Source organism: Branchiostoma lanceolatum, chromosome 2 (genome assembly GCF_035083965.1).
Source record: "Branchiostoma lanceolatum isolate klBraLanc5 chromosome 2, klBraLanc5.hap2, whole genome shotgun sequence".
Taxonomy (NCBI): domain Eukaryota; kingdom Metazoa; phylum Chordata; class Leptocardii; order Amphioxiformes; family Branchiostomatidae; genus Branchiostoma; species Branchiostoma lanceolatum.
In genome coordinates, this window is record NC_089723.1 from 35,350,361 (window position 1) to 35,370,931 (window position 20,571).

A 20,571-nucleotide genomic window follows, 5' to 3' on the forward strand; every position below is an offset into this window, starting at 1 on the left:
AGAGAGGTGTACCATGTTGTCCAGGACGCACTGGTTTCTACATATGTAATTCAAGTTATCAAAACATTCGATTTTTTATCTTTTATTTTATTTTACTTATTTGCACCTGTTGAAATCAATTCACAAAACATTGATAGAACAAAAAAATAATACGTGCTTTGGGAAGAAAGAAGCCATAATTGCTTGTTCTAGTTCTACACCCATCTAAGTTAACAAATAATAGCATAAATCTAACAAGTCATAGAATAATAATGAAAGTAAATGATAACGAATATTGATAATAATACAATAACGACATTTGCATTAGGAGTAATGTTTAAACAGGTAAAATGCATGAATTCCAACACAAATCTCCTTTTCATCATACTTTCATTGATTCAGAACTTAGTATAACAGAAGATAAAAATCAAATCACTGTGTTTTTTTTATCGCAGGTACTTCACACCAATGGTGAATTTCATGGTCATAAAGACAGAGTTGTAAAGTATGCAATAACACGGTGATTGTCTCCATTCATGTGAGGGATGTGGGAGAGTATATAGGGAAGCAGTTCCAGCGTAAAGAATCACGAATTGTAGAAATAGATATTAACTTGGATTGGTTCTGACAATAGACCCTTGGCAGCAAATACACGGCATGAAAGGTGTTCCTATGATGTTCACAGAAGGTTCGTAAAACTATAGAGTGTGTCCGATCGTTTTATCTTGTCTCTAATCCCCATCCAATTAACACAACCGCAAACATGGCCTCTCTATAAATTCTTCATCCTCTAATTATGTTTTATCTGTTCGATATCCATATAATCTAACTATACTCTGCAAATACATCAAAAGCTAATGTATCTGAAAAAAAAACCAGTTTTTTTAATTATGTAGACATCATCAGCTTTTTTTCCAAAGACAAATATGTACGTTGGCTTGGTTTTCTTAGCTCATTTGATGTTCGTAGTTAATTGCCGAATTCTGGTCAATTAAGGTGCTTTGGTATAACAACAGCACTCCTTATTATCCATTCATAACAGATATCGTATTCAAAGCAAACAATAATTCATTGAGTAAAGAGGCAAAAGAGCAAAGAAAATTGTGATGAAAACTTTATCTTTCATATATCCCTTTTAAGACATATCTCCATCCCCCCAAGGAGAATACTTACACTTTTCTGACCCGACACTCAGCGTGGTATTATCACTCTGAACTATCTGCAGACGTCGTCAATGGCGCCTCCAAACTGTGGCTGGTACGAAACCTTTGAGCCTAACTAGCTCGTATTGACAACGTTCAGACTGCCGTGCCGCGAGGTCTCCAGTTGCATCGAAGCCAGTTACTCTTTTGACGGAAGAAGACAGAGACTGGGACTGCCCAAGGCGTACTTTTGGGTGGAAAGCATTGCACAAAGAAGGTCACTGTGTACGTACAATAACAGCAAAAGATAAAGTTGATATCAGCACCCCAAGTCGTGTCAAATCTGTCAAATAATCTTCCAGCTTCCCTGTAAGAGAGTGAAACTAGCGGCCACTATTTTAGATCAGTGTAATATCGGTGTGAAGACATGTGAGAAGTCAACATGTCTACAGACTATTCAAGATGCTGAAAATAACCAATAGTGATGTCCACCTATTTGTGGGAAACTGATACACCTAAGAATAAAAGCCAAGATACCTACCGAATAACAGGATTTCATTTTGGAACGGTACACCCGAGTGAAGTAGTCAGCAAATCCGCCTCCGTTTCTCTTTATAGTATCACGCCCCATGGCTTGTGGATTTGTTTATCTCGAGTTGTATACACATGTTTGCCAAAAGTTTTGATTCATTACGATTTCTTCTGCGTATCTGACGACTTCTACCTCATAAGTCATGCAGTCTTTCTCAGATCTAAAATAAGACAACAAAGTTTTCTAGTGCTATATAGCTGTTTTAAAAGCTAGATTCCAGAGTGTATCTATTGACCAGTTCTGTCCTGTATTAATGGGGAAAATCTCTAGTTGACAAGTTAGATGTATGTACCCCGGAGCCGAGTGTCAGACATAGAACTACATTGCGATGGCGTCTGCCACTACACCAACACTCAGCCAGACGATCTTCTAACCTGACACTCAAGTAACGACCCAACTAAAAGCGAAGAAAGGTTCTTGTCAACTGCTCAGAGTAAAAATGATCTTTTAGGCCTTTCAAGTATAGGAAGTGTCCTTGCCCTCCTGCCCTGAAAGTGGAGTGGATTGGACAAGATGATGCCGAGTTCACAGAAGGAGTCGCTCTGTTATTGCTTTTTCATACTTCAAGGAGAGACACATTTTTCAAGTTGCTTTTTAAGTCGAGTTAAGTGTTTCAGGAAGCGAAACGACGAATGACGGCACAATGGCTTATCGGTAGTAAACTTTCTTTTAAGGGATTGATCTGACTAGATGAATTGATCATCCTGGGTACATACAGTCATTTGAGGAGAACAATTCAGTATAACCCTTGAGAAAAAAGTTCAGTTCGTTCAGACCCTTGTTGTGCCTAGTGACGCAGGAGGCAGCAAGTTTCCTTACTGTTTCTGTAGCAGGGTATATGTTTACAGGGAGGGGTTGCTAGCCCTTCCCCTTTAACGTGCTCGGGACCCCCAAATCACGTCCCTTCCTAAAAACAGATGCAGCCCCAAACGAGATGTCCTGACCCCGAGACTTGAACCTGGATCTCCAAATCAGCAGACTATTTATAACCAGGAGCTCAACTGTGAGGATGCTACCAGTTGATTACAAGGGATATCCCTGTGTACAACATCAGTCAATGGATGTCAGAGCTACTCTCTACTAGACACCATAGGTAGTTAGAAATAGTAGAAATTGGCCAAACAGACTGAATAACATGCCAAAGGAGTTGGCTGGCCATGGATTACAGTTTCCGAGGGGTAAAAGTTACCCTCACGCCAGGCTCACTCGCCTACTCTCCATAAGCCCTCTGGAAGGCCCGGTGGAGGCTATATCAGAACTATCAATACTTCAGCACTAAGGACAGCAACGACCTGTGCGTTTGCCCAAATGCGATGTGTTGAATTTACAGTAGTATAGAAAAACAGATCCTGAATACATATTTATACGGTCGCTGTATTTATCTGGGTTATACGCAACTCGGAGCAAATGTACCTATCACTGATTAAGACTTACTGATAATACAAGGGAAGCCGATAGAGGGCCCACAATCTAACCATTGCCATTTTTGTCACAACTTATCATCACACCAAATGTGAAACCTATCCATCCAGCTGTTCTTGAGTTTGTCTTGTTGACCAACAGACAAACACAAACAAACGCTGCCTAAAATCCAACCTCTATTGCTCATGGAGGTAACAAGTTGATTTGATATGGATTGCAGATTCGTAGTGAAAATGCTGTTGAGTTGCAACAAGCTGGAAATATGGTTGAATATCTAAATCAGCCGTCACCAAATACTTGGAAATTCTTGAACAATCTTTGTGGAAACATCGCGTTCTTTCGTCCGCCTAATGATTGTCTGAATCCCTTTGTTAGCGATAAGGAACACTACATTTCTATAGTTGTCGGAAAAGACGAATGAAATGGAGCTGATAAAAACGATATACGGAATATTGTGGACAAAGGCAAAAGAATAAAGACGACCGTTCTAGTCACAAGGTGTCCATGGCCAAAAACATAACCAAATGTCATTTAGTCTTGTGTTTATCTATGTGTTTTGTATTGGGTCCCGTCGGTTCCATTTTTAAGTTCCATACCAGGAATTGAATAATAGCATTGACCTGTATCTAATTAATCTCTGATATAGTATGTAAATCAGAAAGGTCCTGATAATACAATAGCCCGTATCTGAGAACGAACATGTCTAAATGACGAGTGGAATTAAACGCAGGCCAGCCGTCGCCGGTCGCTCTGTATGTGTTTTGTCGATACCTGTAGTACATATCGTTCGTCTTCATTAGAACATCACACGCCAGAACAAACATTGAAAAGGATACTGGCCCCTGTTCGTCATCGATTTACAAGATTCATAATAAAGCTAGCCACCTAACAACATATCATTTCTAGGCCAAACGCACATGTTTTGCCTTCAGTTGTTTTAGAGTGGTCTGGGCTAGTACTAGTATTTGGCCAAACGCACTGGTTGTTGCTGTCCTTAGTACTGAAGTATCGAAGGTTATGATCTACCAGGCCTTCCAGAGGGGTTATGGAGAGTAGGCGAGTGTGCCCGTCGTGAGGGTACCCCTCGGAAACTGTAATACATGGCCAGCTATCTCATTTGGCATGTTATTCAGTCTGTTTGTCTATATAAGAACTGGGTAAGAGATACCAATAGAAACTGCTAATGAATAAGATAGAAATAACACCCTTTTTCTACAGAAAAAAATTGTAATTCTAATATGATTATGAGTTCAAAAAGCAAAGCCTACATCGTCTGCGTATGTGATAGGAAAAGGTAGTATGTAGCTGACTGTTTTCAAAGCGTAAAAAAGGTAGTGATGGAAAACGACAACTGCACCACGCTTTACTACGTAGGGATCCGTAAAGGCTCTAGGACAGTATTTAATGAGGTTCGCAATGGGTAAATGTGGATGTATTTGTTTTAGTCAATATTTATGCATTATAGTGACAACCAGGCTATCGTAGAAGTCAACGTAGGTGGTTGATTAAGATGTTTGAACTGATTGTTCAAACAAGTGTCTTTATAACACAAGAGATTCCCTGCATAACACGCCCCTAGTCATATCTTATAGTAGCATGGAGGGCGTTGAAGTGACCGTTCGAAGTTGACTATAGCTAATAACGGTTTGGATTGCATGCTACTCTAGTAGAAACGTATCTCACGTCCAAATGGATCGTCGTCTTTGGACTCGGAAGAAGGCTAAATCTAAAGCATTCAATCCTCTTGCCCTGACATGGTAACAATCTTACAGATAAAGTTTATCATCGACTATATCAAGTGGTCTAGACAGACTGAGAAAGAACACGGATCCATTCAAAAGAAGAAGACTACAGCGTCCATCATACGATAGACGCTCATTCTCGCCTCCAGCGTGACAAAAGAATACAGGCTTCAGCCCAACAGTTCCCAGATGAGGGTTTACAGAGATTGAGCGGGTTTCTCGCTCCTCTATGTCTCCTGTCCATACCTATTGTGTACATCACATGTATCCATTACCCGACCGCTCGGGAAGAACTGCGCAGCGACACATGCGAGCGGGTCGCTCCCAATCGATACAATGAAGGCAAATAGAGATAAATGGTTGGACGGACTATTCTGGTAAAGTGGTTCCACGGGACCGCAGATTGACAGAACAGAAGAGCAAGCGGATCCAAGCCAGGCACGTTATTATTGAGGCATTATTATCACATTTATCGATTGAACAAGTCCATTGCTTGGTGCGTTCGTTTTACATTTTGGCATGTATCACACCAGCGATTGCGAAGTCGATACGAAAAACAAACAGTAATAATTGACCAGATGGGGCATTGTCGTAAATAGGCCGAACAGAACGTTTTGTTTCGGTAAAGAAGACATTGAACAATCTTAAGCGAAAGGTTTGAAGAAGAATTGTTGAACTACAACTGCCAACACAAAAATTGGACTTACCCAAATGTTCAACTGATCAGCTCCAGTCTTTGTCAAGGAATGAGCAAATTTGGGCAAGTCCAGTTTTTGTGTTGGCAATTGCAAGTCAACTTCGATTCAAAATGCCTTTTACCCACAGAGATAAACTTTCAAGGGGAGGAATTGTTGTGTGCTTGCCAATCTCTTTATTATTCAGAGCTGATACACTACAAAGTTGAAGTACAACTGCCAACACAAAAATTATACTTACCCACATTTTCGACTGATCAGCTCCAGTCTTTGTCAAGGAATGAGCAAATTTGGGCAAGCACGATTTTGGGTCGGCAATTGCAGTTCAACTTCGATTCAGAATGCCTACTATCAACACAGATGAACTTTCATGGGGAGAAATTGTTGTGTGCTTGCCAATCTCTTTATTATTGATAGCTAATACACTATAAATCTAAATGTTTTGGAACAGGTCAAAATTTAGAGAAAACCGACCATACATGTTGGTATGCCATGATCTAGACTGCCTACTGAAGCAAACCTCTCTGAACGTTTAGCGTACGTACTTACTTCTTTGGAACGTCCAAAAATTAAGAACAGCGCATAAGCGACTGTTTAAGCGACCGTTCAGGGACCAAAATTAGATTTGTGTGACCCTTGACTTTATAATTGGGGCATGATAAACGATGTATGATTTAAAGCATAACAACAAAACGCACAAAACGTATATTAAATATTCGTTCTTTGGAATTCATTGAGCAACTAGTACTTGTCATATCTTTGCTCACTCGTCCTCTAGTGGAAAGGGGGTAACGTACTCTTATTCACTAGATATGTTTTATGACCCAAAAGTTAGATTTGAACCTTAATACGCACGGACATGTCATAAACGCTGCTATCAAATTACTTCCAGACGTATTTAGTCCATTATTATGACTCGATGCCCCGTATTAAATGTTTCCTGTCTGTCCCACGCTTTATTGTCGATTTTCATTAGGGATTCCGGACCTCACAATTAGCGTATGACTCGTAAAGGGCAAATGTGAGACAACATGTGGTCTCTGGTAGAGCATTGATCTTAATTACAGAAGATAATGGAGTGTAGAGGGGGGGGGTCCCTAATCCAGCGAGCGCTGTTATTGAAAAGGGCATACGGGAATAGAATTCATCATGGGGCGCCTCAGAATGACCCTACAGCAGGATATGCATGTATTTTATACTGTGACTGATTTTAAGTCCGCGGGGATTTAATTTCGCGGTAGAGAGAAAGGGGGGTCTTTTTGCGGTGGCTTTAAGTTCGCGGTTAAAACAAAGACGTACATGTATGCGGGCAGAGGACATGTCAAGCATTTTTGTGGTGGTTTTAGGTTCGCGATGAAGAGGTCACCGCGAAAATCGCGAACATTTAACCTCCGTGAGCATGTCAACATTTGTTATTATCTGAAATACATGTAATAATATCAAGAAATGAAAGTAAACAGACCGGCCGATGAAACCTAGTCGTTCTTTTAACTACTTAACATTTTATGTTTCGTCTAAAACTGATTTTTGATCATATCAATAGTTAATATTCTGTATGTTTTCTACCAGACCTTGCTTCGGATAGCCCACAGTCAATATCTATGAACAATATGTCCGTAATAACGCTTAGGGGAAAAGGAAATTTGAGGCACTCAGAAATATCTTTCTTTGAGTATTGTTTTATATGGAAATGTATGGAATATATGGAAATAAAAAGAAGTTAACTCGAATTCAAAAGATACCCCATTTCGTCAAGGACATAATGGCATTTGCCAGCAGAAATATCTTTATTTCAGCATTGTTTTATATGGAAATGTATTTTTTGAACTAGGAAAAGAAGTTAGCTGGAATAGAAAAATACCCCATTTCATCAACGGCCTATGTCAACCCTCGGTCGGACCCTGATATTTATGTGATTCATGATATGATAGTCATGTTATCTATGGTTTAATAGTCTCCAGAGGTTCTATGGTATGTAATGACGCGTATGGAATTGTCCCTCTTACGAGGGTCACCTTGTGCTAATCAACAATGGAAACAAGAAATACAAACTTTGAGTCATGTACATCGTTTTACCAGTTCCATACCTAAACAAACTGATTAAGACATTTTATCTAATTAATTCACATTCTGAGATAATTACAATTTGCTTACTGAGACCCGAACATGAATGCAACATACAAACCTAAAGAGATACACAACAAGGTAGAGCCCTTAAGATGAAATAGCGACATGAAACTTAAAGAAGTAAGTGCATGTGAAGAATACGACGAAGTCTTTAAGTGACGACACCATTTTGTCTGACTAATTCTATTGACATGAAAAAAAGGCTGAAAAGAACAAAAGTTTGCGAAGCTTGAAGAAATTGACAGACTTCAGATCCGTACAAAGTTTGTGTACTGTTCGTCAATATTGTAAATCATTTTACTCAGACATAATCCCAAACATTTGAGGCCTTCGTGCTACGTATCAGGCATGCATAACAAATCTAATTACAAAACTGTAGCGGGAATCTTACTGGACTGCACCTAATGCACATTCTCAGTTTCAGCTCCAAATCAGATAACAATAACTTTATCGAAAATCGCAGTGTTGTCACTGATTTAAAAACCAATGTACAATGATTACAATTCACCAAAAAGAGATTTGCAGCAAGCGGGCCGCTATTTCGTGCCCATTTGCCCCATGTTGCCAATTGCGAATTTCTTGAATTAAAAAAAAACAAAACTGCAACTTCAGGCGACAAAGTGGTGCCAATTGGCGCAACCCAGTGACATACCCACTTATCGATGATCACAATGATGTGAAATACATATAGATATTTACATTCCCCATTGCCGGTCCCTGCACTACAGACGTCGCTATCTATTAAAGGAAAAAAATCCCCACACATTCACACCCGGCCGCGCGAACCCTCCAGCACAAATCTGTTCAAGCACACCTTTTCACTTTGCCAATAGCCTTTCCAGCGGCAAGCCCCACCGCTAAGAGACAATTATCCCGTCTTTCTAATGTCCTTGGTATTTAGTGCCCCCCGCTGCCCCGGACCCAGACATGCCAGGACCGTAATAAAATCAAGTGGGTGCGGGATACAAACCGCATTAGTTCTACAAGTACCAATCACATTTTCATTTGATTACAGTCATCATACAACCCAATAACACGAGGGGGTGTCACCTGACAATGCCAATAGGGCAGCGCAGAATTAAGCACGTCGTGGCGCAGGTTTGATGGATGTGATTACGCGCTTCATCAGGCGGACTCGGGATGTGGTCTTCCTGCACCGTTCGGCGAGAAGACTTCTGGAGGAGGGAGGGGTGGGTATTACTTGCAGGTTATAGGAGCAAATGATAGGATCAAATACCTAAAAATCTAGAAAATGAAGACATGGCAAGATCCTACACAGGATGTAGTCTTGCTGCACCTTTCGGAATACTTCTGGAGGGAAAGAGATGGGCTTTACTGGCGGTTTATCGCAGTTCGGCGAGAAGACCTCTGGAGGAAGGGGTGGGTTTTACAGGCTAGGCAGGTTATAGGAGCCTGTGATAGGATCCAATACCTAAGAATCTAGAAAAGGAAGACACTGCAAGAACCTACACAGGATGTGGTCTTCGTGCACCGTTCAGAGAGAAGACTTCTAGAGGGAAGGGGTGGACTTAAGTGGCAGTTTAGAGGCTTGATAGGATGTGGTCTTGCTGCACCGTCCGGTGTGGAGAAGTTTAGAAGGAGGGGGGGGGGGGGGGGGCTAAAGCGGGTATCTCAATGAACTGCGGCAAGTTGGCGACCTTGCTGCGACCTAGATTGGATTTTGTGTTACCTTTGGCTCTACAAGTGCGACTTAAGAGACAAAAAAACATACAAAGCGTAAAAATATCCGTTTTTTATCGTTGAGCGCTTGAGTTATGTCAAATCGCTTGGTCGCAGCGAGATCGCCAATGTACCGCGGGTTCAGTGAGATACCCACTTTACACCCCGACCAATCGAATCACGTGAATCGCATTGAAACTCAGATTCGTATCAGCCATTTCCCGACAAATCGCTTTCTAACTTGCGTTAACGACTCCATCTGACCAAACAAACTCGCCAGTGAGATGGTGGAGGGTGTCAGCTTCCCAAAGATGTTTTCAGATTGACAAGTTTGGCACTTTGGAAGTGATTGAAAGTGACCGCGATTTAACGTTTAGAGAAAAGTAGTAGAAACTAGATTTAACGTCTAGTTTCTACTACTTTTCTCTAAACGTTAAATTTAGATTTATCAGTAAGCAACACGTGGCGACATTGTTGGTAATTAAGTTGATTATTATGTAATTAATGCCAGTGGTGTTTGTAGATTTTAATATCAGGATTTTTAACTGAGTGTATTTTACCCTGTATAAATGAATCAATCAAATACGCCGAATCCTTTTATATGCTTGGTGACTAGTGACTTAGTGACTTTGCATTTGCTCAAATTGGTGATAATTCGAAAGAACGGGTAAAGAAATGGAGATCCATATAAGGATGGAAAATCGTCATATGTAACGTCTAACATTGCTGTAGCCCAGCAGATCACAAAAACCTGTCGTTCAGAGTAGCACAACAATTTTACGCCAAATTATAGTTACTCAAGCAATTGGACAAAATTTGGAAACAGTTTTATCCAGTTGTTTAAGTAACTGTCATTTGGCGTATCTTATAACCTGTATGTCTAATCTTCATCGACGCACAATGATCTTTGCTCTGGAGTTCTTTAGTCTCAGAACTGTCAAAAATACCCGGCAGAAGTTATATCATTTTTTATTGGGGGTACAGCCCGAGTACTGCAATATTACGGTGACCTTAAGAACCTTTCTCCATCCTGTGCTACCCAGTACCCATGGGTGCAGTCCCGCTACGGACCAACCCCGACTCATATTCACTGCTCCTGGCCTGGGGTTGATATTGGGCGCATGACCTTTGAGTCGTTGAGTGAGTGACAGCGGCGCTGCACACCACAATCACTGGTCTTGGAGTCGCCGTCACAACTTTCTGAAAGTACTCAAACTGTTCCAAACACTGGCAATAGACAGCGGGTGCTGTCTGAAGCGTCTGACCGTTTTCAAATCTATCCAGTTGCTTGAGTAAGTGTTATCTTGAGTATCTTACTACCTGGATGTCTAACCCTCATTGACGTGCTTAAACTGTTGTTTTCTTATGTATAAGAATGACCTGACGGTATGACTGTCTATAAAAGCAACCAATAACTTGTCACACACAAGCTAGCACACTAAAATAAACAAAGAAACACAACACCAGAAAGACGAAATCTCCAACGCACGGTATGATTGGTGGTAACAGCCTCCATGCATTCAGCACTAAGGACGGCGACACACACTGATTCTCGTTCGAGGTAATTTGACTCCACAGTTGACGATCCAAAATGACTCACTCTCTCTCCCTGCTGCGCGACAGATGAAGTCATTACGATGTTACAGTACAGGGTTTCTAGATGATACATTACACCAGGTCTGTTGAGTACATTTTCTTCACGCCAACGTTTTAAGCCATACTTCCAAACAATTACGTTGAAATCTCAAAACAAATCTCGAAATGTACCAGATTTCTTTGTAAAGATCGCTTGTTATATAGGAATAACAATTTTTTCGTTCATATTTTCAAATGAACCGTCAATGTGGGTTTTCCTGATACAAGAAGACAGCCGGAGAGACATGTGTACTATTTGTATCTATATACAGCCAGCTATCTAATTTTCTGTTCTAAATCACAATTGCAAACATCTGGCATTTGCGGACGCAAATGAGATATATCCCTTGTAATGGGTTGCTAAATAGAACTTATTGCTAAATAGTATTTATGTCCTCGATGCACTTCATCGATCACGGGACCCCCATTTTACTTCCCTTCCGAAAGACGGGTGCAGCGCCAACCGAGATATCCTGTTCTAGGATTGAACCAGGGTGTCCATGTTACCACATGATTGGAACCAGGACCACAACTCTGAGGCTGCCTCCAGCCAAAAGCGTTCAAAACAGATTTTATTGAGGGTAAGACATCAGAAATGATAGACGCTCCCTCACACCTTGGTGGAACAAATTGATTTTAAAAGTTAGGAGACCGCAGCCGAGCGCGCCCTCACATGTCCAGCCAAGCTTCAACCGCCACGAGCCAAAGGACCTGCTAACGGCAGCTACCCGAGTCACGTTTTCGCCGGTCATCGGTGTATTGAGTGTCCGCAAAGCCGTACATACCAGGGTCGGTATTAATGGATTTTTCATCACCGATATTAGATGACCCATGACCTGACCCCGTGACCCCTAACTGTTAAGTGAGCGGGTATCATGCGCGTAACAAAGAGCGTCGAGAACGTAATCTCGCTCTTTTTCTCGCCATCTATTATCCCTCATTTGATGCGAGACAGGATTAATTTGTATCTCATAAAACGGCCTTTTTGTGGCGGGGAAGGAATTCTCTAGCCCGGCGACCTTTCAGGGGCGCTTTTGATGTGGGGAGAGCTGAGCGATGACCCGTTGAAGTGCGGAAAGGTCTTACCCCGCGCTAAATTGAGTCGGCCAGCTTTATGAAATGATTAATATGATGTGATGGGCACGGGTGTGTCCTCTGTACGCTAACAGACTCGCTAAACAGTCGGTGGTCGCCTGTAGCATAAACCGCGATATCGCCCGCAAATGATATTCCATTACAAAAGTTCGGCGTGGTCAATCATAAATTTGAAAATAAAAGATTAGTTTCTTATATGTTTTATTTTGCATTACCTTCCTCTTGTGCTTCAAAGTTGACTAGCTGGCGAGAATTGACATCCGTCAGACACTGTAACCGAATATATGTACTAACCCTCAAGAGTTATAAATATTTCTTTTGATTATCAAAAAACAGGTAACTTGATAGAAATGTCCTTTGGTCCTCATCTGATGGTTACGTGAGTTACTTCGACGGTGGCCTATCGAATAACAATGGAAAGTGTATCATTTTGTGGTTGCTATACTGGATCTTTAGAACATGTTACTCATGTTTTGGAGCCTGTTTTGACGCGTTTTACAAAATTGGTTACGTGTACGTATTACTCAGAGGTTGAAATATATACGTATGAGCTCGTATTCTCAGATCTCATGCAAAGTCTTTATCAAAAATGAATACATACGTTTATCATTATGATATGAAAGGATTCAATTTCGTCTCAAGGACGAGAATGTAGATTTCTGATGCTATCTTATTCAATTACTATAGGCAAAATAAAGATTTATCTTATTGCATGACGTTTGATTTCGTCATCTATTTGGCTTCACAATGAGCTTGACATTTCTACTAGCTAGTCTTCCTGTGGTCGTTAAAGCGAAATATTAATTCACAAGGAAATTCTCAAATCAAGTTCTTCCCCGTTCTTCATAGAGATGAATATATACATGTACATACAACAATTCGTTAAGAAATGAATATGAACTATAGATATATAAATGAATCTAGTGTTATCAGAAAAAAAACTCTGCTTAATATTCTCTTGAGAACAAGAACTTAATTGGGATGCTACCTAAATCTAGTACAAGATCAGAAAATAGATCTTTGCTTTTACTGGATGTTAATAGGAAATACTAATTCACAATTCTCAAACCAACTCAACCATTCTTCATGAAAAATGACTAAAATGTACGTCCTCTGTTATGATAAAAATGACAAGAATTAAGATTTCTGATGCTACCTACATCTAGCACAAGGGCCGAAAGCCGATCTCTGTTAGTACTTGATGTTAATACGAAATATCAATTCACAATGAATCTTCTCCAATCAACTTTACCGCCAATTACCTGATCGAATCTGCCGGACCGTCTTGGACACCTGAAGACGCGACTGTCTCTGCTGGCAGTCTTGAAGATGAATCAGAGCGGACAATTAAGGAATCGATTTTGTCTTAAGGTTGTAATTTGGAGGACAGGTGCATTGGAGAAAGATATGATGGAGATGTGGCGTATCGACCAATCTGTCAAACACGAGACAATTATTATGGACGAAAGGACTGATTATTATCGTGTAGAATACAATGCGTCTAATCCCCGAAGCTAGGACATCATTGGTGAAGGATATACATTATACAATATGGCGTTATAATCAGTAACGTCGTAATACGTTATAATCAGTGATTTCGTAATACGTTATGATTAGAAAAGACGTAATACTAATTTCTGTGCAGGTTTCGGGCCATGAAAAAAGGTCGTCAGTATTTGGGAGTCAGGAAGAAAGTTTATAAATCACGAATTACATCTGTGAATCAAATCAAATGGTGGTTTCACAGGAGTCAGAGAATGAGGGTGTGATCATGTTAACTCTAACGATGAGCGAGGAGCATCACTCGCCTGTTTTTAAGGTTGCAATCAAAATCTCGCACAGCCGTTTTCATGGGCATCGCTTATATGATACCATCTGACAATTGAAAGGCATAAATTTGTGTGTACCAGTGTCAAAACGAACTCTGAGAATTGAGACAAACGTTGATAGCCTATAGACACAGTGTAACTAGGTTATTTATTTAGTTATTCATTGGTTTGGCTGTTCAACATACGCAGTCAGGGTTGCCCAACTAGCCTGTTGCTATTACAAAGGGCTAGCCCTGCTGACAAAGACAGGACATTGCAATGGAACTTTGACATGGACAGCATAACGAGCTACAACAATATTCTACGTATATGTACATTGTATACAAATGATTCAAATTGATTCTAATTGATATGATTGGAAATTAGAGTAAAAAAGTGTTTCAGTAAACTCACAAAACTGTTTGATGATAAATGTATGTGTCAGATGCTCCACACACAGTCTCTGCAAACTACTCATGGGCTCAATAAAAAGGGCAGTAAAATGACGACAATAGCGATGATGGGAGGAGCAAATGGCTGTAAGGTGCACGTGATCCCGCAATGATGGCCAATTTCCGAGGCTACTTCGAACCTGAAGTTTACGTTAATGTTACCTGATGAGTCATACAAAGTTATCATGCAGTAGGGTTGTAAATTTATCATATACGTTAACGCCCTTGGTCATGCCCGGTCGTTATAAAGGAGTGAAAACAGTTTTTTAGAAGAAGAACTTTATTGCGCGACAATCGCAATAGGTAAAATGTAAGGCAACTTGTAGATTCATGACAGTTGAGCTATTGCTACTATCTAACGACTTTAAAGAACTAATCTGCTTTATAGATAACAGTAAAGGCAATCTAACTACTAGTATGCATGCTAAAACTCTAGAAAAGAAACAGTATACAGCGTCAGGAAAGTATAACACTGTCTCGATTTTGCATAGAGTTGTAAGTAAGGAAAGTTTATTGCAAGTTCTAACCCGGAGGCATATTGCAAGTTCGTTTAACATTAAAAGGACGGACAGACAATGGGTAACAATACAACATAGCATGTGACTAGTCTAATTATTGACTATAAATTCTAACCCAGTATTGAGTTCGACTTCTTTTTCAAAGACAGTAGAAGACGAATGATCCCACTTTTTCTGTAATGTGTGGGTTTTATGATGTCAAGAGGAGAGTAGGTTTTTTTGTGTGTCCGTAAACGAGGAGAAAAATAAATTGACAAGAAGCCACAACTCTACCCCGGCCTCAGTGGGCGTTCTGACGCGTGCTTCCCGGGTCGCCAGCCAGGCGCGCCGACACTGCGGACACGGCCAAATGACCCGCACAATCACTTAAGCTCAGCCGGGGACATTTCGGAAGACATTTTCCGTAATTCCTTAACGAGAGCCGAGGCGTGGAAAGCGAGGGAAAAAGCTGATAAAACTTGGGCGCGAAATTGCACTTCGGACGCCTTGTCCTGATAACTCGATACATCACGCCTGAGGCCCAGGAAAAAAATGTGGTGTTTCCTGTTAAGTCATGAAAAAATACGGTTGGTAGCTAGGAATCTTTTCTTTTTTTTCTTTTTCAGATTTCGGCAGAAATGATTGATAAAACTGGAATGCATCAGGATAATTTTCAACATCATATTGTAATCAATTCAGATATAGATTGTAAGGCAGGCACATTTAAGTATATTGATAAGCTGAACAAAGAAATAACGTTGCAATATAAACTACACATTCTGACATCAATTGCTCAATGCAGCGAGGGGGCTCCAAATCTAAATATTTTGAGGTCCCAAGAAAACCTACCAACATACCAAGTATGAAGACAACACATCTAGGCATTCTCGAGTTATACTGTTTACAGACGGACGGACGCACACACACACACGAACGCTATGCAAAACATAACCTTCTCGGCGAAGGTAATAAGTAACGTTACAATGTTAACTACCCTTTCTTACATGGACTCGTCAATGCAACAAGTCTGTAATAAGGATATTTGCGACACAACGTGGATTCTGTTTTAAATTTTCATCACTCAGATGTCAGATAGAAAATGTTATGTCTCTTGCCAGCGGTCGACTAAAAAAAAGGGCTAACGTCGCCAGGTTTTTGCTAGGATCGGTCTGGTAACTGGAAACACAACATGTCTTTCCTCGGCCTAATATCTTCACGGCCCGGGGTTATATAGCCATGAACCCCGCCGGCCGATTGACTAGGCGCAAATTCTCCCGTCACTGGGGACGTCCCACCTCCATTACCTACTCCCAAATGCATTGTTTGTAACCAAGTAGTGACAACTTGATGTTCTTTTTTCCAGAAGGGAAACTGCGCCGCGCGACGCTATCGATGCCACAGAGAAACGCGAGCGAACGACGTTCCATTTGGACGATCCTTCACGGAGATAACGCGGAGTTCTCCGGATAAAGTGACAGGAAGAAGAAGGAGCCGGCGCGGGAAAGAGCTCGACACGCCTCCAAGCCGACCCTTTCGACTTGACGGCGATCGCCGAGCGACCGTGCAGCGACCGAAATTGGATTTGTGTAATCCTTGATCTTCACATTGGGATATGATGATGCAAGATGTATTAAAGTATGATTTAAGAATTAAGACAACAAAGCACACAGAAATCATGAAAAATTGCTCTTTATCAATGCAATTCGTTGAGTGATCTGTCCGATTTTTGTCGCAGCCTTAAGTGGAAAAGGGGTGTAACTAGGACATGGGAGACTCGCCTCACGTGGGGATATGGATCTGACGCTTTCTTATTGCAGAGAAAATGACGGCAGAAATGTAGCCTCCATAGCAGGCTCTACGTACCGGGCCTTTTTTCGGGGGCTTATAATACACTTTTTGCAGCCAGCCCGTAACCATCAGCCAGCTTGTACAGACATAAAAAATTATGTAACCGGAAAGGAATGTAGTTTTTAAAAAGAACCTTACATGGAAAATGATAGGCTATCTAATAGTGACTTCTATTGCGGGTAGCGGAAAACTGAATTCTTGAGTAATCAAATATTTCTCAGACATAAAAATAGTTCCATGGGATAGTGCATTACTATGAATAGTAGGCACGCACAACAACTAACTTAAAGTAAAAGAATGACCTATGTTCATGTGATGCATGCTATTTCATCGGCGGTTTGATATAATGGCAGTTATACTTTTAAATTCGATTAAAAAAACTGCAAATTGTTATCATTTTCAAACCTGAGAACTAGTACTGTGGAAAAGTGGTGGTTACGTATTTTCACGATAGACGCAATCCCGTACAGGTGTTGCTTGTGACGCCTCCTTGCGGTTTACATGTACATTACACGGCTAGGTTCTTCCTGTTCAGAAGAGAATCTCCATCTGGTTGGGCACGCCCCTTTTTGTGGGATCAACACAAATAACAAACTAACAGGCGTCCTGATAGGTTCGTTACTTATTGTTTGTGATAGCGTTTACTCAATCTAATTTGGGTCACTCGAAATTAGGTCATCCGCCGACCTTTGCTTTCCACACTAAGAAAAACACCAGGTAAGGTGACTTAAGCTTACTTAACAAAATTGTCATTTCCAACCGATTTAAGCTTCCATTGTCTCAATCGTAGTGCATCAACTTCTGAATAATGCATAGCTACACACGCATAGCTGTTGTCAGTGTTTAGTTGTGTCGATTTTGTCCTAGATATTCAGCAAAGCGTCGTTTGTGTACCGTTTTGTGTAACGTCCCGTAAGTCTTAATTATGTCATAAGGTCGACCTTTGTGCTATACTGCACCAAAATACACATTCGGTGAAAACGATTCGTGCTGTTACAATCAGCAGCATCAATGGGTCCTTTTCCGTTATTTTCGTGTCTTTGAAGCTATCATATGGCCATAGAATGCATTTTCTACATTGTAGAAGACCTTCCGTATTAGAGTAGGGTAGAATAGAATTTTCGGTCAGGTAGGACTGTTCCAGTTTAGACCGCTCTTCATTGTTGAAATTCCTTTCCACTCAACTGTCATGGTGGGTTTGTGTGGGTGTTCCAAAGCTCTGTGGTTATACTTAACAGGGTGACATTCCTTGTACCTGTCGAATCTGGCTTTGAAGGCATTCACTGAGGGAGCATTGATTACTTCTTTTGGGAGACCGTTCCACCAGGGGATTACCCTGTGTTTGAAGAATAGCAACCTCCTGTTTGTTTTTGTGAATGTTCTTCTTAGCCGCAAGCTTGTCCTAGCCTCAGATTGTATCTCGGGTATGCATGGGGTGGTGTCAAACAGCCCATGTGCATATTTAAAGGCGTTGATTAGGTCCACCCGTAGCCTTCTGTAGAGCAGAGTTGGTAGTTTCAGTGTTCGCAGTCTTTCCTCATAGGTGAAATCTAGCAGGCCTGGTACCCTTTTAGTGGCTCTCCTCTGAACATTTTCCACCATTTCCACCATTTTCCACGTACCGGGTGACCATATTGGTACGCCATTTTCGAGGTGAGGCCTCACAAGGGATTTGTATAGTGTTACAAACATGACATTGTCGATATGTGAGAAGGTTCTCCAGAGCAAACCTGCCATTTTGTTGGCTTTAGATACGGCCAAAGTCACATGCTTCTCAAAAGACAGCTCACGATCTGTAGTGATCCCAAGGTCTTTCTCATAGCTACTAGACTCTAGATAAACTGATTTACCCGTGTGATCCATCATATGGTATCTGAAGTCTGGGTGTTTAGTGCCGATTCTGAGCACCGTACATTTACTTGGGTGAAACTTGAGCTGCCAAGATATGGCCCAATCTTGAAGACGGGTCAGGTCGTCTTGAAGTAATTGGCACTCCTTGGGTTCACACACTGTGCGGTATAACTTTGTGTCGTCCGCGAAAAGTTTCAGCTTGCTGCTCACAACTTCCGGCATGTCGTTAACAAAGAGTGTGAATAAAACTGGCCCCAGGATACTACCATGGGGGACTCCACTGGTCACTGGCGCCCACGTCGACCTAGCCCCGTTTACGCACACTCTTTGCTTCCATTGATTGAGAAAAGAGTCAATCCACTGTAGTAGTTGCCCTTTGATACCATAGCTTTCAATTTTAGCAATTAAGCGCTTGATTGGTACTGAATCAGACGCTTTTTCAAAGTCTAGGTATATACTGTCCACGGGTTTGTCATTGTCTAGCCATTCGGTCCAGTCGTCTAGACACTCGAGTAGTTGTGTAGTGGTGGATCTTCCAGGTAAAAACCTATGCTGGTGCGTTGTAAACAAGTTATTGTTCTTCATGTTGTTAACAACTGCGTCCCTAATCATACTTTCCATGACTTTACCAGCGACGGATGTAAGGCTTACAGGTCTGTAATTGGATGCCTCTTTTTTGTTGCCTTTCTTGAAAATGGGTGTGATATCACCCGTTTTCCATTCCTGTGGTAGCCTGCCTTCCCTGAGAGATTTGGTGAATATGGCAGAGAGTGGCACAGACAGGGGTGTTGCCAGTTCTTTCAGAACTCTGGGGTGGATACCATCGGGACCCATAGCTTTCTTGTGGTTCAGGTTTTTGAGTCGGATACATACTTTGTCTGCAGATAAGTCAATTTTTGTGAGTTTCTCATTGTACTGTCTCTTTGTTGTATCAGGAATACTGTCAACTTTTTCCTAAGTGAAGGTGCTTATGAAGAACTTGTTAAGACTTTCTGCTTTCTCAGTGTCGGTCGTTGCTACAGATGTGCCGTCAACCAGCTCAGGAATTATCTCACTTGTTTTTGACTTTCTCTTCACATACTTCCAGAAGAGTTTAGTGTTCTCTTTTATGTTTCTTGCCATTTGCTTCTTGTAGTTCTTTACCGATTTTCTAGCCACCCATCTTGCCTGGTTTCTTGCCTTGGTGTATTTCAAATAGTCATCATGGTGTTTAGTTGCCGTGTACCTCTTTCATGCCTTTTGCTTTTTATTCAGTTTATCAATTGTTTCTCTATTCTTCCAGGGTAGCTCATCTTTTTTGTGTGAGATTTCCTGGGTATGTGTTCCTGCACAGCCGCTCTAACAGTATTGGAGAAGAGTGTCCAACTTTGTTCGGTGTCCTTATCTTGGAGAAATTCTTCCCAGTCTCGATCTAACTCGTGTGCCATGGCTTCGTAGTTTCCCTTGTTGTATCGGGTGTATTCAGAGTTCTCATGTGTTCTTGCTGTGTAGCAGTTAAAGTTAAATGATAACATGATATGATCACGTTTACCGATGGGATGACATGTGTTCAATCATGTTGCTCTCGTTCGTAAAAACAAGGTCAAGTGTATTGCTCTCCTGACTAGTCCTGTAGCGTGTGGGAATATGTTAGTATCGTTAACTTCAGAGCTGCTGCGAAGCGTGCCCAATCCACGATCGACTGTCAGCCGTAGCGAATAGTTAAATACAAACACCCCGGCTTGTCCGTTATGTGGTGTTTTGATACCCGGTTACTTGAGTCTAAAATATGCCGACTGCCAAGCTTGGTTTCAGAATGAGATCCAGTAAGGGCATTTTAAACTATAACTTCGATTTCTAGTGTTCACTCTAAGAGACTTAGTGAGGATATGCAGAAAGGTGGCTGCGCTTCATAGCAAGCCGTTCTATCTTACAAACCATGTGGCAGTCTAGTACATCATGTAGCTGCGTTAAGTAGTCGCTAATTTCAGTATAAAATGTAGAAAACTATGGCAATGGTGTCAAAA